Here is a 17,694-nt window from a genome sequence, read left to right on the forward strand (position 1 = left end):
TTACCCGATGGGATCACAAATCAGATCCAAAGAGGAAAGGGGAGAGCCCATCAGGCACCCTGAAGCCAGGAGCCGAAACAGAAGAGCACTGAGGAGGTCCTGAGGACAGGAGTCCTATGGGTTTGACCCCGGCTATGTTGCAGATACATCCGTTTCCCATGGCTCCACAAATCTGCTCTTTCCATACCTGCCACCATCACTGCTGTCCTCTGTGCCTCAGCCATTTCTACATGTGGCTACTACCTGAGTTTCCAGAGAAAGGTTTGAGTCGGTCTCACCAATGTGCATGCCTGAGGCACAAGCAGCTCTAAGGGGATTGTGAGGTTCACCATTGAATGGCGACGGGATGGTGAGTTTGGCAAAGGAGGAATTTCCTGTGGCAGTGTGTCAGAAACAAGGCTTAGGCCACTCTTCGCCAGGTCCTCCACAGGATAGTCTGCAGAGACCAGGACTCGCAGTGGGTTGACCAGGATTTGCAGAGGGTCGACCAGGAGGAAGAAATCTCAGGTGGAAGGTTCGCCGAGGGAGCAGTGTGGAATACCATCCTCAGGCCTGTGCCGAGGGAGTACAGGTGAGTCTCCCCAAATGTCTTGCCCTGGTTATCTCAAGTACACGTCTTCCTGTGTGCACATGGGCTGCTATCACACTCTCAGCAGAGGGTTATTAGTCCTGAAGAGCAGAACCCTGTAGCCTCAGGGCCTGCCTGCGGCTGGGTGTTACTGTGCCACTTCTGCCTGTCTGTGTATGGGGGCATGTGTGTGTTTGAGTGTGTGCGTCTGTATGCCTCTCTGCCTCTGATTATTCTCTCTCTCCTTTCCCTCTCTCTTTCTCTCTCTCTCTGTGCGTCTGTGTGGGCATGTTGAGATGTATGGCCCTGTGTGCCAGAGAGCGGTTTCTTGCACCGCAGCCTTTCTTTTGATGAGTCTCTCCCTGCGTCGCTGCCTGGGTCATGTGACTGGTTGTCAGTTGTTTCCCCAGCAATTCCAGCTGGCTTCTGCTAGGGGAGGTGTGGGAACGTGGGAGGTACATGCGTCGGGCCACCATATGTTTCAATCGCCTCCCCATCCTTAGAGGCCTCTTTCTGAAGACCAAGACGATCACACCCCAGCCAAGGACAAAAGCCTCAGCACAGCTCATGGTCCACCTGCAGGATGGTTACACATCCTCCTCAAAGAAGACAATTCTCTCTTCTCTCACCTATAACCTCACTGAGAAATCTAGCCACAGCTCCAAACAGGAACCACAAGGATGCCAAGAACATGATGCGGCAAGCTTCTCTGTCACTCCAACGCTGGCCTTTCTGGCCAAGTCAACCATTTGGCACTCCTCCCCGGATGTGTGTTGGGATGCATTACGCTGCATTTGGCCTGGACACTGGCCTATGCTCTGTCCTCTCTCTTTCTCTGTCTGCCCTCTTTCTGAGAAACCTAGGGGCTTCCTGGTCTGACTCAGTGTCTTTAACATAGAATACTTCCCAGTCCAGCAGGGAGGAAGATCGTGGGGATCCGTTTCTTGTCTGTTTCCTCTCCAAACCTGTTTCTGGATGGTTGAGCAGGTGTGATAAAGGTGGAGCTGTGGGCTTCCATACCAGCCTGGGACAGGGAAGCTTTCTCAGTCTCCATGTCCCACTGGATGGCTGCATGGCTGCCCTCTGGCTTCTCCAAAAGGTACTGTGGTAACTCACCTGCACTTCTTCTCTCGTTCCTGAGGAACATCCATCACTATGCCACTGGGGAAACTGCCTTCAAGCACTGAATCTTTTGGCTGCCAAGGATGCCAGGGAGCAAGCCAAGGGGATTAGGTTTCGTTGTGTGCAGGAGTTGTTGCATCAGGGGTACCTGCTGGGAGGTGGGGTGGTGACACCATGCCTTGAGGTCCCTGAGATATTTCTGTGGCCAGTGAGGAACTTCCCGTCCCTCTCCATTGTAACCCCAGTCCTTCTTACCCCGTAGGATCCAAAATCGGATCCGAATAGGAGTACGGAGAGCCCATCGGGCACCTTGAAGCTTCCTCTCGGCGAGGATCTGGAGCAGAGGAGCACTGGAGGCTATTCTCCTGAAAAGAGCCTTATGGAGACGTTGCCTTGAGGTCCCTGAAATCTTTTTGTGCCCAGTGAGGACCTTCCCGCCACTCTCCATTGTAACCCCATCCAAGCTTACCCGGTGGGACCCAAAATAGGATCCGAAGGGGAATGGGGTGATCCCATTGTGAAAAGTGAAGCTTCGTCTCCAGGAGGAGCCGAAGGAGAAGCGCGCTGGAGGCGGTCTTGAGGACAGGAGTCTTATGGATTAACTCCAGCTTTGTCCCACATCCGCCCTTTTCCCAAGTCTTCCCAAACCTGCTGCGTGTGCCACCCGGGTGGCGGGGTGGGGACACCATGCCTTGATTTCCCTAAGATCTTTCTGTGCTCTATGAGGACTTCCCGCCCCTCTCCATTGTAACCCCATCCCGTTTACACGGAGAGATCCAAAATTGGATACGAAGAGGAGTAAGGAGAGCCCATTGTGTACCCTGAAGCTTCTCCTCTGCCAGAGGCTGAAGCAGAAGCGCACTGCAGGCTGTCCTGAGGATAAGAGTCTTATGGACACCATGCCTTGAGGTCCCTGAGACCTTTTTGTGCCCAGTGAGGTACTTCCCACTCCTCTCCATTGTAACCCCATCCCTGCTTACCCGGTGGGATCCAAAATCGGATCTGAAGATAGGGAGAGCCCATCCGGCACCCGGAAACATTTGCTCCACCAGGAGCTGAAACAGAAGAGCATTGGAGGCTGTCCTGAGGACAAGAGTCTTATGGATTTGACCCCATCTTTGTCCCAAATATGCCCGTTTCCCACGGCTCCCCAAACCTGCTGTTTGTGCCACCCGAGTGGTGGGGTGGGGACGCCACGCCTTGAGGACTCTGAGATCTTTCTGTGCCCAGTGAAGTCCTTTCCCCCCACTCTCCATTGTAACCCCATCCCTGCTTTCCCGATGGGATCAAAAATTGGATCCGAAGGGGAATAGGGAGATCCCACTGGGCAAACTGAAGCTTCGTCTCCGCCAGGATCCGAAGTAGAAGAGCGCTGGAAGCGGTCCTGAGGACAGGAGTCTTATGCATTTGACCTCAGCTTTGTCCCACATCTGCCCCATTCCCAAGGCTCCTGAAAACTGTTGCTTGGGGCACCCGGGTGGCGGGCTGGGAAGAGCATGGCTTGGGCTCCCTGAGATCTTTCTGTGCTCAGTGATGACCTTCCGGCCCCTCTCCACTGTAACTCCATCCACGCTTACCGGGTGGGATCGAAAATCGGATCAGAAGGGGAGTAGGGAGAGCCCATCGGGCACCCTGAAGCTTCTTTTCCCCCAGGAGCTGAAGCAGAAGAGCACTGGAGGCCGTCCTGAGGACAAGAGTCTTGTGGATTAAACCCCATCTTTGTCCCACACATGCCCGTTTCCCACGGCTCCACAAATCTGCTGCTTGTGTCACCTGGGTGGCGGGGTGGAGACACCATTCGTTGATGTCCCTGAGATTTTTCTGTAAACAGGGAGGATCTTCCCGACCCTGTATGTTGTAACCCCATCCCTGCTTACCAGCTGGGATCCAAAATCGGATGCGAAGATGATTATGGAGAGCCCATCAGGCACCCTGAAGCTTCTCTTCGGCCAGGAGCTGAAGCAGAAGAGCTCTGGAGGCTGTAATGATGACAAGAGTCTTATGGACACCATGCCTTGAGATCCCTGAGATGTTTCAGTGCCCCTGTGAGACCCTTCCCGCCCTTCTCCATTTTAACCCCATCCCTGCTTTCCCGGTGGGATCCAAAATAGGATCCGAACGGGAATGTGGAGAGCCCATCGGGCACCGTGAAGCTTCGTCTCCGCTAGGAGCCGAAAGAAGAGCGCTGGAGGTGGTCCTGGGTACAATAGCCTTACGGATTGGACCCCATCTTTGTCCCACATACGTCCGTTTCGCAGGCCTCCTCAAACCTGATGCTTGTGCCACCCGGGGGGCGGGGTGGGGACACCATGCTATGAGGTCCCTGAGATCTTTCTGTGCCCACTGAAGACCTTCCCCACCCCTCTCCATTGTAACCCCATCCCTGCTTACCCGGTGGGATCCCAAATCTGATCCGAAGAGGAGTAGGGAGAGCCCATCGGGTACCCCTCAAGCTTCTCCTCCGCCAGGAGCTGAAACAGAAGACCACTGGAGGCTGCCCTGAGGACAAGAATCTTATGGATTTGACCCCATCTTTGTCCCACATATGACCGTTTCCTATGGCTCCCCAAACCTGCTGCTTGTGCCACCCGGGGGGCGGGGTGGGGACACAGTGCCTTGATTTCCGTAAGATCTTTCTGTGCCCAATGAGGACCTTCCCGCCCCTCTCCATTGTAACCCTAACCCGTTTACCAGGTAAGATCCAAAATTGGATACGAAGAGGGGTAGGGAGATCCCATCCGGCACCCTGAAGCTTCTCCTCCGCCAGGAGGAGACTTTTCAGTTTTAGAGTCTTCCTTTTCTTTTTTGTTTATTTTGTCATATAATGATTGCGTTTTCTTGAATCATATTAGAGACTATAAGTATGGTACTCTTATGGCAATCCTTCATCCACCTAAAAGCTACATTGTTAATACAAGATAAAAAGTTATTCCATAAAAACTTCAAGGGTTTTGCACTTGTTGGCATAGCTGCAGCAACAGCTTCATGAATTGTCTTTTTTTTTTTATTAAAAATGCTTATAAAGGTCTTTATGCTGTATTTATTTACTTTAAATGGAAGGCAACCACAGGGGCAGACCTCAATTTACAGTACATGTCAAGCAACTGAACTTAGTCTTGTAAGGTCATGACTTTTTTTCCTGCTTTTAGAGAGCACTTCTAACATCTCTAGGGGCACTTTGTATGAGTCCCATGGTGTTATTTTTTATTTTTATTTATGTTTATTTCTTATTTTTTAATTTTAATTTTTATTTTTTGAGACAGAGTTTCGCTCTTATTACCCAGGCTGGAGTGCAATGGCGCGATCTTGGCTCACCGCAACCTCTGCCTCCTGGGTTCAGGCAATTCTCCTGCCTCAGCCTCCTGTGTAGTTGGGACTACAGGCGTTCACCACCATGCTCAGCTAATTTTTTTGTATTTTTAGTGGAGACGGCGTTTCACCATGTTGACCAGGATGCTCTCGATGTCTTGACCTCGTGATCCACCCGCCTCGGCCTCCCAAAGTCCTGGAATTATAGGTGTGACCCACCGTGCCCGGTCCCCATGGTGTTATTATAGGTATACGGTATTTCACGAAACGCAATGAAAAATACACAAGAAAGGCAACGGACCTCTTTTTATTTATTTTCTATGGTATTTTGATTTTATTGTGTTTCAACACAAATTTGTAGAGACAGGGTCTTGATGTGTTACCCAGGCCGGTCTTGAACTCCTGGACTCAAATAATTCTCCCACCTTGGCCTCCCAAAATGTTGGGATTACAGGAGTGAGCCACTATCCTTGACCAGAGACCATTTTTTTTCTCTGAGATATTCAATGTACTGGTGAGAATTTCTCAAACAGAAATGATTAGCATCACATGGCATTTTAAGTGGACGTTTGCAATACTTGAGCTCACCGCAACAGCAACAGAAGTGGCTACAAAATTATTACAGTAGTATAATATGTACTACAACTAATTTTATGCAGTTATAATTTATACTTTCATTTTGTATTTGTTTACATTTCTCTTGACTACAAATGGCACCATATACAGTTGGCGTTTGTGTACGTTTTGATAAATTTTTACTTTTTATAATAGATTTTTGTATACTTTATGATAGGAAGTGATAATCTAGTATTCACATTTATTTTATACATTCATGACATATCTAGTTTAAGAAATGTGTGTGTGTGTGTTTTTTTTTTTTATGTTTCTAGGCTACATCATGTTTTTTTCTGCAAGTTTTTCTAAATTGTCAGAATTCTCCAAAACATTTTCCAATATATTTATTTAAAAAAAATTTGTGTGGGTTGATCCATGTAGTTCAAACCTGTGTGGTTGAAGGGTCAGTAGTAGTTTCATTCCTTAAGGTTCAGAGGAGTTGAGAACTTCTGCCTTTATCATAGATTCACTATTCAGGGAACTAATGAAAATATTTAATAAAGGACAACCCATTGAGAGCTGATGTTATAGTTTATGTGGATGTAAAGAAGAGTATGATGATTAAGCTGAACACAAACTCTCTGGAAAAATTTTCACTCGTTCATAGAAAATCAGGGTACAAATCAGAGTTGTATACTACTTAATGATAACTTCTCATTGTTTATTTAAAACATTAATTCTGTACTTGAAACGTTTTGAGTTAAGTAGCAAGCATCCTTTTAATTTTTGATGTACCCTTTCCCTTATTCATCCACTCACCATTAATATTTTCTAGATACTTCCATCAGAAATGTTTTGCATATCTTTGCCCTCCTTTTCATTCCCATTGTCACTACTTTTGGTAGTATGATATAGTATTAAAGAAACCAAGTCTTCAGTTAGATATGCATTCAAATCCTGGCTCAGACAAATACCAACTGTTTATCTCAAGGGAATTATTCAATATTTCTGAATTTCAGTTCCCTTTTCTATATAGAATTGTTAGGATAACATGGTCTAAAGTGTGCAAAATAATAACCAGTGTCAAACTTTGAGCTTTTCTGTTCCTCTACTAAATTTTAAGCAGTAACCAAAAGCTGCTCTTCTTACTTGCTAATTTTGTAAATCATTTCTATGTCTAATCAAGGCTCTCTCATGATTGACAGCTTCACTGCTTATGGAATAAGATAAAAACATTATCTCTGAACAAAAATTATATTTTATCTTAATTTCGAAACTGTACCTTATGTTAGGTAAAATTAAATATTTCTCTTTTGCCTTTGCTTTTGCAGTGGTCTCCTCTTGAATGCTTGACTCCCACTCCACTTGAAGATGTGCTGCACACCATCAATACCAGCTTGGGCTCCATGTTATTCAAAAATATGTTTTCTCCTAACTGAACCTATGATCTTCTTTGTATCTTATAAACTTGCCTATGGCTTGTGTTTAGCTATTTAAGTGCTTTCCTTTCTTTTCTATGTAATTAATTTTAGCATTTCAATGCAGGGTGTACTAGGCTGTTCTTGCATTGGTATAAAGAAATATCTGAGAGTAATTTATAAGAAGAGAGGTTTAATTATTTTAATTGTCTTACAGTTCTGCAAGCTTTACAGGGAACTTGGTACTGGCATCTTCTCAGCTTCTGGTGAAGCCTTAGAGAGCTTTTTATCATGGTGAAAGGCAAAGAGTGAATAGGCACGTCACATGGTGAAAGCAGGAGCAAATGAGAGAGGTAGGAGATGCCACACATTTTTAAATGGCCAGATCTCATAAAACTCACTTAATATCATGAGGACAGCATTAGGTCATTCAAGAGGGATCTGCACTCATGACCCAATCACCTCCCGCCAGGAATCACCTTCAACATTGGAGATTATATTTCGACATGAGATTTGGGCAGGAGAAATACCCAACTATAACATTTCATCTCTGCCCTTCCCTTCAAATCTCATGTCCTTCTCACATTGCAAAATACAATCATGCCTTCTCAGTAGTCCCCCAGTCTTCACTTATTCCAGAATTAAATCAAAAGTCCCCGGTCTAACTCCAAAGTCTTATTGGAGACACATCTTATTCTACCTATAAGCCTGTAAAATCAAAATGATTTATTCATTTTCAAGATACAAGGTTTGCCAGCATTGGGTAAACATTCCTTTTCCAGAAGGAAGAAATCAGCCAAAGGAAAGGAGTTATGGGTTCCACACAAGTCTAAAACCCAGTAGGGCAATAATTAAATCTTAAAGCTCTAAAATAATCTTCTTTGGCTACGTGTCTCACATCCAGGGCACACTGGTGCAAGGGGTGGACTCCCAAGGCCTTGGGCAGCTCCACACCTGTGGCCTTATAGGGTTCACCTGCATGGCTCTTCTCACAAGTTGTTGAGTGCCTGCCCCTTTTCCAGGTTCAGGGAGCAAGCAGCTGGTGGATCTACCATTCTAGAGTCTGAAAGACTTGGAGAATGTAAGCCATCAGCTTTGATGGCTTTCATGTGATATTAAGCCTGCAGGTGCACAGAATGTAAGTGTGGTAGATCTTGGCAACCTCCACTTAGATTTCAGAGGACATAGGGAAAGACCTAGGTGTTCAGGCAGAAGCCTGCTACAGGGATTGAGCTCTCACAGAGACCCTCCATTAAGGTAGCTTAGAGGGGATATGTGGGATTGGAGGCCCCATGCAGAATCCCTACTGTGACTGGTTCTCTTTTAATTATGGAAATATCTCTAGCAAATTGTTGCTTTACAGCCTGCTTAGATTTTTCCCCTGAAAATTAGCTTTTGTATTTACCACATGACCGGGATGCAAACTTTCCAGATTTTTGTGTTCTGCTTCCTATTTAAACATAAATTTCAACCTTAAGTCATTTCTTTGCTCCTGCATCTGAGCATAGGTTGTGAGAAGCAGCCAGGTCACAACATGAACATTTTGGTTCTTAGAAATTTCTTCCTCTAGGCCAGGCATAGTGGCTCACACCTGTAATCCTATCAATTTGGGAGGCCAATGCGGGTGGATCACATGAGGTCAGGAGTTCAAGACTAGTCTGGCCAACATGTTGAAAACCTGTCTCTACTAAAAGTACAAAAATTAGCTGGGTGTGATGGCACATGCCTGTAATCCCAGCTACTCAGGAGGCTGAGGCATGAGAATCACTTGAACCCGGGAGGCAGTGGTTGCAGTGAGCTGAGATCATGTCACTGCACTCCCACCTGGGCAATAGAGTGAAACTCCATCTCAAAAAAGAAAAAGAAAAATTTCTTCCTCCAGATACCCTCAGTCATAACTCAGAAGTTTAAACTTCCACAAATCCTTAGGGCATAGGCACAATGCACCCAAGTTCTTTGCTAAGGCATAACATGCATGACCTTTGCTTCAGTTTCCAGTAAGTTCCTCATTTCCATCCAAGACTTCATCAGCCTGGCTTTCACTGTTTATATTATTATCAGCATTTTGGTCACAATTATTTAATCAATCTTTAAGAAGTTCCAAACTCTCCCTCATCTTCCTGTCTTCTTCTGAGCCCTCCAAAGTCTTCCAATCTCTGCCTGTTAACCAGTTTCAAAGTTGCTTCCACATTTTCAGATAGCCTAATAGCAATGTCCCACTCAGTATCAATTTTCTGTATTAGGCTATTCTGGCACTGCTATAAAGAATGACCTGAAAGTGGCTAATTTACAAATAAAAGAGATTTAGTTGCTCACAGTTCTGCAGAATTTGTAGGAAGCATTGTGCTGGCATCTGCCCAGCGTCTGGTGAAGCCTCAGGCAGCTTTTTCTGTCATGGTGGAAGACGAAGTGGGAGCCTACACCTCATGTGAAAGCAGGAGCGAACAAAAGGTGGAGAGGTGCCACACACTTTTAAATGATTGGATCTCACGAGAACTCATTACTACAAGGACAGTACTAAGCTATTTGTGAGGGACACACCACCATGACACAATCAACTCCTATCAGGCCCCACCTCCAAGACAGGGAATTACATTTCAACATGAGAGATGGGACGAACATCCAACTATATTACATTGTATTATACACTTCACATGGTAGAGATAATTTAATATTTGTTAAGTAACTAGCTAATTTAACTTCATAATGTTAGATAAATGTATGAATGAACAAATGACAAACAAACATGCCATGATAAATCCTTCTTTTGGCACATATGTTAGCCCCATAATCTTAATTACTGATTTAAAAAACGCTTTGATTCTCCTAAAATTTTGAAATCTTTAAGTTCTTGATTTAACCCCAGGGCTTCTTGGATCACTTTGTAGTATGCAGACTGAAGGAATTACAGAATCTCAGAGCTAGGCACATGACTTCCTCTTGGAGCATCTTTTCCCAGTTGTCATTCAACTTCTTCTGGACCATTCTTACTTTGGACTAAATCATGGTAAAATAAGGCAGTTAATAATACTAACAAGCCAACATACAATTATTAGATAATTTTACTGTGTTTTGCTGAAATCTTTTAAATTTCCTTTGATCTCCATTTATTTAACGTCTATCTTGTGCAAACACTGTTTTACATAAAATGTTTCATTTAAAGTGGTCAGGTGATTTACCTATCTGAGACTTCAGTTTCCTATTTGCAATATTGATGTGCCATTTGTAAGTTTATAAAGAATTTTATTCACAAAAGTGGTAGCATAATGAAATTTGGGTAATTGTGTTTTAAGGCAATGTTCCATGGTTTGAACAGAACTGTTCTATCTCTTGATAATAGTTATTCATGTTTTGAATATAAATAAAAACTATTTTTAAAGTTTTCTTTCCATGTCATGTTTCAGTCTTAGCTTGGGTAATTGTAATGTTATTCCTTCAAATCTATGCTTCTTTGTGACACTATCTTTGTTTCGGGTTTCCTTTTTCCATCTTTTGTTTATGATCCTTTTTGTCTGAATTCTTCCTTGTATGACCATATTATTTATGTACTTCCCACCTTCATCTGTCATTAGCAAGAAACTAGTAAGTCTTGAAAAAATTTCTCTCTGGGTGTTTTAAAATAGTATGCCTGCATTGTAATCTTCACCTATAAAAATTTACTTACTTTTATCACCTTTTTTTGAATTTATCCTTGTTCTATCTTTATACAATTTTACCATCCACATTATTGCTATTTTATCAAGATCACTTATTATATATGATACAGCTTACCAAAAAAAGGTGCCAGATTTTCACTCAGAAAATTTTCCAGTTTATTATTTTGTTTTTAGGAAACTTCATTGGCTAAAAGAGTAGTGTAGAGCTTTAATAGCAATTCTGCATTTTAGTAATGTTTTTAAGCCAGGCACAATTGGCACAATTCTACATATTGTACCCGTGCATGCAAGTCAACTAGTTTAAATTTTTGATTCACACAATTATCTTTACCAATTTGTTATTGATTAGACACAGAACATTAACTTACTTATGTCTAAAGATCCTTTGCCTGAATCACCTATTTAACAAAAAGAACAAATCAATTTTTGTGTACACATAAGAGTCATATCGCTAATATCACTGAGAATGTCTTGCCCTTCATGTGGGAGATGTAGTAAATGTTAATGATTGCATTATTTTTGTACTAAGAGAATTTCAGAATTATAAAGGACAACATGTGAGACTAGAAAAATTAAGTATATAAAATATCTTTCAGTATTATTGCATCTAAAAAACAATTTAAGGATGTTTGTGTATTTTTCAAATAATAAAGTTTTCTGTGTTTATATTAGGCTGTATATTTCTTTAAGTGCTTGGTTAATAATAACTTGTGGAAACTTCTAAGATAGTTTCAGGAAAAATTTTCCATATATGTGTATATGTGTGTATATATTCGTATATATAATCTTCATGTATATATGTAAGGTATATGTGTATACACATATTACATGTATATATATATACACATATACCCTACATATGTGTATATATATGTACCTTAAATATGTATATATACACATATTATATGTAATATATACATATACTTCATGTATGTGTATATATATTACATATATGTGTATATACATATACCTTACATATATTATGTTATATATGTTAGATAATTTTACTGTTTTGCTGAAATCTTTTTAATTTCCTTTGATCTTCATTCACTTAATGTCTGTCTTGTGCATACACCGTTTTACAGAAAATGTTTCATTTAAAGTGGTCAGGTGATATCAGATAACGGATAAAATCTGTTTTGATGTTTAAAGATATATATTATATTATATACACATATACCTTACATATATTGTGTTATATATGTACATATACATATACATATATGTTATATATGTTATATACATATACACATATGTACTAATATAATTACATTATATGTAATATATATACACATACCTTACCTATCTTTACTATATGTATATACACATATATATATATACACACTGTAGGTCCATATGTACATATTATGTTATACGTAAGGTATACATATATACACATATCATATGTATCATATAATTACATTATATTATATCACATATAATATGCATATATACATAGGTAATAATATAATTACATCATATGTAATATATATACACATACCTTGTCTATCTTTACCTTACCTATCTTTACTATAAGTACATATTGTCCATATATACACATACATAAATTACATTTAAATATCTACCTTACATAGTTGTATTATCTAGGTTGACTGTATAATTACATTGATTTTGTTTATTTCATATTTTAAAGACTAAGAAATTTGAATTCTCCTATGTCTAGAGCGTGTCTTCTTAATTATTAACAGTAGCTTCAGGAATTATTGATATTATATCCTCCCCATGGAATTGTTTTTGTTAATATTAACCACACTTTAGATTGCATACTATTTTTTAATAAATGCATCTTATCTGATATTATGATCTTTACTTCTTACTTTTTATTGATAGGTACTTGTGTTATGTTTGCATATTATTTTTAAGAAAACTTTATGAATCACTTTGCTTCAGGTGTATTTCACAGCATTAAGTGGGTTTTTAGTGTGATGTAATAATAGCATTTTATATAAATAAACATTTATCATAATGGCAGAAATTTTAGTCTTGGTTTAGTAATATTTTGTTATGTTTTCTGTTGTAATTCTTAAGTCTTTTACTACAAGGACTTATCTTTTGTGTCTTTTTTGTTTTGTGTATGGATCTGATATTTATAATTAGGTTATAATTTATATGTTTTTCTGGTGTTTATTATTTTATTAGCATAAAACATCTTTGAGTATTATCTATTTTTAACCAATAATTGGGTGGTTATGTGTTTTCTTTAGATAGCATCTATTATATTCCTAATATGAACAGTAATAAAAGTTAGCAAATATCAACTCTCCCCTCTTTTAAAAAAGATGAAGTTATTATAGCCAAATACATACCCAATATACCCAAACCAGCTTCCACAAAGAGAGAAAACTTTCAGACTCATTTTTATATAGCTAGACTTGGGTCATATTAAAAAAGGCCTTTCCCCAGAGTATTCAGATGAATCAGCAGATCGTGTGTAGGTGTCTGCATGTGTGGGAAAGTACGTGTAAGGGTGGGAGGTAATTCCAGTCATTGGCATGGAGAAAATTGACTATAAACAGGCAGAGGGTCATTACTTGGCAGGGAAAGCCTCCATTTGAGCATTCCTTAGATTGAGAGGTAGAGTCAGCATTTGTACATGAACCACTCTCGCATGGCATTAATGCCAGCCAGGCTACAACTTCACTATCCTTTTCTCATTGTTCCCCTTCCCATCATTCCTCTTAACTCCACCCCAATAATGACAAAGAAAAGTTTGGTGTGGAAAAGGAGTAGGGCAGTGAGATGGAAACTTGTTAAAGAATACAACCTTGAGTCTTTCAATTTTTGGAAGGTTTCTGAGTCTCAATCAGCTCAGAACTAGAGAGGGGAGAAAGCTTTAAATTGAACAAAAAACCTAAAAGTTTAACATCAAATTTTTTTTTTGAGATGGAGTCTTGCTCTTGTCGCCCAGGCTGGAGTGCAGTGGCACAATCTCACCTCACTGCAACCTTCGCCTCCCAGGTTCAAGCAATTCTCCTGCCTCAGCCTCCCAAGTAGCTAGTATTACAGGTGCCCGCAACCATGCCCAGCTAATTTTTGTATTTTTAGTAGAGACAGGGTTTCATCATGTTGGTCAGGCTGTTCTCAAACTCCTGACCGCAATTGATCATCTGCCTCGGCCTTCCACAGTGTTGGTATTACAGGCGTGAGCCACTGCGCGTGGCCTAACATCAATTTTGAAGTAACTCTAATACCTAACATTTAGCCTATTCATTAATATCAAAGAAGTCCTGGAAAAGTTGTAACACTTGCCAAGATTTTCCTTGTAGCTGGAGAGGAATGATTAAAGAGTGGGTCTCAAGGCAGCTATGAGAAAGAAAAAGGTTATTTTTTTCTTGTGTATGAAAAAATTCATTGTGAAACTGACTACATATATAAAGTTTATGAAGAAAAAAAAAATCCGGCCGGGCGCGGTGGCTCACGCCTGTAATCCCAGCATTTTGGGAGGCTGAGGAGGGTGGATCAGGAGGTCAAGAGATCGAGACCATCCTGGTCAACATGGTGAAACCCCGTCTCTACTAATACAAAAAATTAGCTGGGAATGGTGGCGGGTGCCTGTAATCCCAGCTACTCAGGACGCTGAGGCAGGAGAATTGTCTGAACCCAGGAGGGGGAGGTTGCAGTGAGCCAAGATAGCGCCATTGCACTCCAGCCTCGGTAACAAGAGCGAAACTCCGTTTAAAAAAAAAAAAAAATCCCTGATACTTGGTAAAACTGGTAAGGCAGCCTTTGTTTAAGGAAGGTCATGGTGCTTGGTATAGGGAGCATTACAATGATCTGTGGGTAAGCAATAACACCAAATTGAGCATTGCGGCTAACACAGGGTTCGCACAGGGGAATATTATTATTATTAGGGAGGAGCATATGAACTGCTTCAAATGTATTCGTAATATTTTATTTCTTAATCTGGGTGGTAAATATATGAGTGCTTATTGTTTTGTTTTCAAACCGATATTGATACAGAAATCTTTATAGATATATATGTATACTGCTACTGATGTTGTAATGGATACATCTTTCTCTAAAAACAATTTGGCAAATACAGAGATTTTAGTTAAATATTCATAACCTTCAAAAATGAGTTATCACCAGAGATGTAAGTGAGGTCACTTAAAGACAATGCATGGAAGAGGGAGAGGAGAGGGTCTGAGACGTTGCCTGGGTTCAGCAAAGGGAAGGATGAGCAGGAAGGGAGAGCACTACAGCACAGCGAGAGAGGCAGGAGAAATAGAAGAGAGAGTCGTGGTACAGAAGTGGGACAAAAGGACTTTTCAAGAAGAGGAAACGGTAAGTAGAACTGCATGCCTATTATAAACCAAAACCAAAACCAAAAATAAACTGAAAAATCTGCTTTAGCTTCAGGGCCATGGAAGGCATTAGTGACCATAGCCAGAGTGATGGGGATGGAAGCAAAATTGTTAATGGTGCAGTGATAAGCATATGTGGTGGACTCCGGGATGCATCTCCCAGATCCCTGTTCAAGGATAAAGAACTTATTACTCTAGCTGCTGCCAAGGCTGTTAGCACACAGTCCGCATCTACCAGCCCTCCTTTGGGATTTGCCTCAGCTGTGGAAAGCCATTTCACTCAAGTTCACATCCCCATTCCTGTGACCACCTACATTTCATGACTGACTGATATGGGTACAAAGTCCCAGTTCTCTTGCCCCCACCACAGACAGCTCTGAAGTTTCATCCCATCTTCAAAACTCCCACTGGTGTCAGCTGAGGCTTCCACTGAGATGGCGTTGAAGCTCAGGTGGTCCTTCGCTCCATCCTGCTTCTATCGTCTCCCTTCTGACGCTGTTCATTCCAAGAGCACTTTGGAATAAAGGAACATGCAGATTTCTATCTGAGCATCTACTATTTGACACTACTTCAGCTCACTCTGAATAAAAATAAACGAAGTCCTTATACTACAGGAAAGCTCTCTTAGTAGACAGCGAGAAAATTGAAATAATGATTAAAGACAACATTTTCAAGATGTTTGAAACTTTAGAGAAAGTAAAAGAACTTCAGACTGTGGTGAGAAAATTTCCTGCCTTTACATTTTTATTTAAGAGAGACATTTCATGAAGCAGACACACTTAACGACACTTTTAAAAAATATGTTAAGGTGCTTGGAAACAAACTTTTTTTTTTCATATTTGCACATACTTTAATAACAAGGTCATTTTAGTAATAAATCAACAAAGAAACAGACAAAGAGAACTTAACACACGAAACTTCCACAGGTTTGGGCCAAAAAATGTTTACGTGAAAGTTTAAAACATATACTATCTGTGTTAACAGAGGCTATAATACCAATTTTGATTATGCACATTATCTAAAACATTATTATCAAAGAGTGCTAAGTTAGATCAAACAACAATGTTAAGAAAATTCTGTTCTAAAATTTTTAGTCTTTTAAGAAAGTCCAAAAACCTCCTTTTTTCCCACTGACTGTCAAAACTTTGAGGAATATCAATTTCTCATTTTAACTTTTACCATACATGAAAAATTATCAAAAATATACTGATAGGTCTATAACAATTGTGACGATTTATATTTACATTAAGCAAATTATCTTGCCAAGTTCTTTGTATACAAATTACCACTTGTTCTCTGTGCAATTCATTAAAACGTTAAAAACCACAGAAATGTCATTTGAAACAACACATTTCAGTATGTAACTGCTTTCCATCGATGAAGAATATTTTTAAATAACTTAATTGAAAAGTATTGAACTCCCCACCAATTTCAGCTGCAACAGTATTCCTCCTGAATGTTTTCTAATTCGTGCTGTGTGTCCTCTTCCCGACGAGGATGTTTCCCACCACTAAGACCAGTGCTCATGGAGCTTCTTCCCTGCTTCAATAGGTGAGTTTGCTGAATGTCGCCATGGGCACAGTGTAAAATACCACTCCCTTGAGAGCAACTTCCCCTGCTGCTACAGCCTGGGATATTTTCTGCAGAATATCCCATGAAGCTTCCATTCCTATTAGGATTAGAAGGTACTGAAGCTAGAAGACCTAGTCCTCTATATTGTGAAAGCTGCTGATAGATCTGTTTCATTCTTTCAATATTCAAACGGCTTGCCTCAGCATGGTTCACCATTGCTTTAGGATAATTAACTCCTATCAAACATTTGGCTACCTTTTGGATACCCTCTGGTGCATTCCAGGGATCATAGATATATTTTGCAGGGCAGGCTCTTAGGACGGGCAAATAACACCTGATAGAGTCTCCATTAGGATCTGTTCTCCTACCAAAACCAACAGTCAATAGCAGTGAAAAAACTGTTGAAAAAAGGAATTACAAGACAGCCTCATCCAACTTCCAGCATTTATGATCCAATCTGCATCAAGCAATAATTCTTCAAATACCTTCATTCCTTCTTCCCTACTAATCCACAGGTTCCCCGTGTCAGGAAGCAAGCAACTGCATGCCTGGCTAGATGATGAATCCAGCTCTCCTGAGGAAGCTGAGTCATGATGGCATCAGTCCACGGAAAGCCTGTCCCGCCTTCTGCCCATTTGGCTAAAGCCTCAGAATTTTTATCCCAAGGAATCTGAACACAGATAAGGTTTCCTTCCATTTTATCAAAGCGTGGATTATTTCAGTTGCCAGTTTCTTAATAGCGGCATCTCGTTCCTTGCCAAAGGGCTCAGATTCATACTCAATTGGAAGTTTAGTAATGTTGCATTCCTTGAAAAGCCTGGGAAACACATCTGCTGGTTGTCCACGAATCATGAACAGACGAGAGTTTAATTTTCGTAGATTGGCGTCCAGGTCCTCAAGACGTTGAAGCAAAAATCGCCACCTGCTGATGCCCGCATTGGAGGAGCCTGGGAACCAGGGGTCCAGGGCGTAGACGCCGCGCATGGCGTCGGCGCCCCGAATGCACTCCTTCAGGGCGGGGTTGTCGTGGAGTCAGTGCACGGCGTTCACCCCCATGCCGGGGGGCGCGGCGGGTCCTTCACAGAAAATTCCAGGAAGGAGGCTCCAGCTCATAACTTTCGCTTCCAAGAGAACTGCCTCATCCGGGGAGTGAGGACAGGGCGGCAGAG

General features: G+C 41.3%; 1 pseudogene; it reads right to left on the minus strand.

The window, feature by feature from the left end:
* Positions 1-16,384: 16,384 nt before the first annotated feature.
* LOC135277825 (cryptochrome-1-like) lies at positions 16,385-17,237 on the minus strand (annotated as a pseudogene).
* Positions 17,238-17,694: the final 457 nt, after the last annotated feature.

This window comes from Aotus nancymaae, unplaced genomic scaffold (genome assembly GCF_030222135.1).
Source record: "Aotus nancymaae isolate 86718 unplaced genomic scaffold, 86718_ANA_hifiasm-v0.15.2.pri h1tg000033l, whole genome shotgun sequence".
NCBI classification, from domain to species: domain Eukaryota; kingdom Metazoa; phylum Chordata; class Mammalia; order Primates; family Aotidae; genus Aotus; species Aotus nancymaae.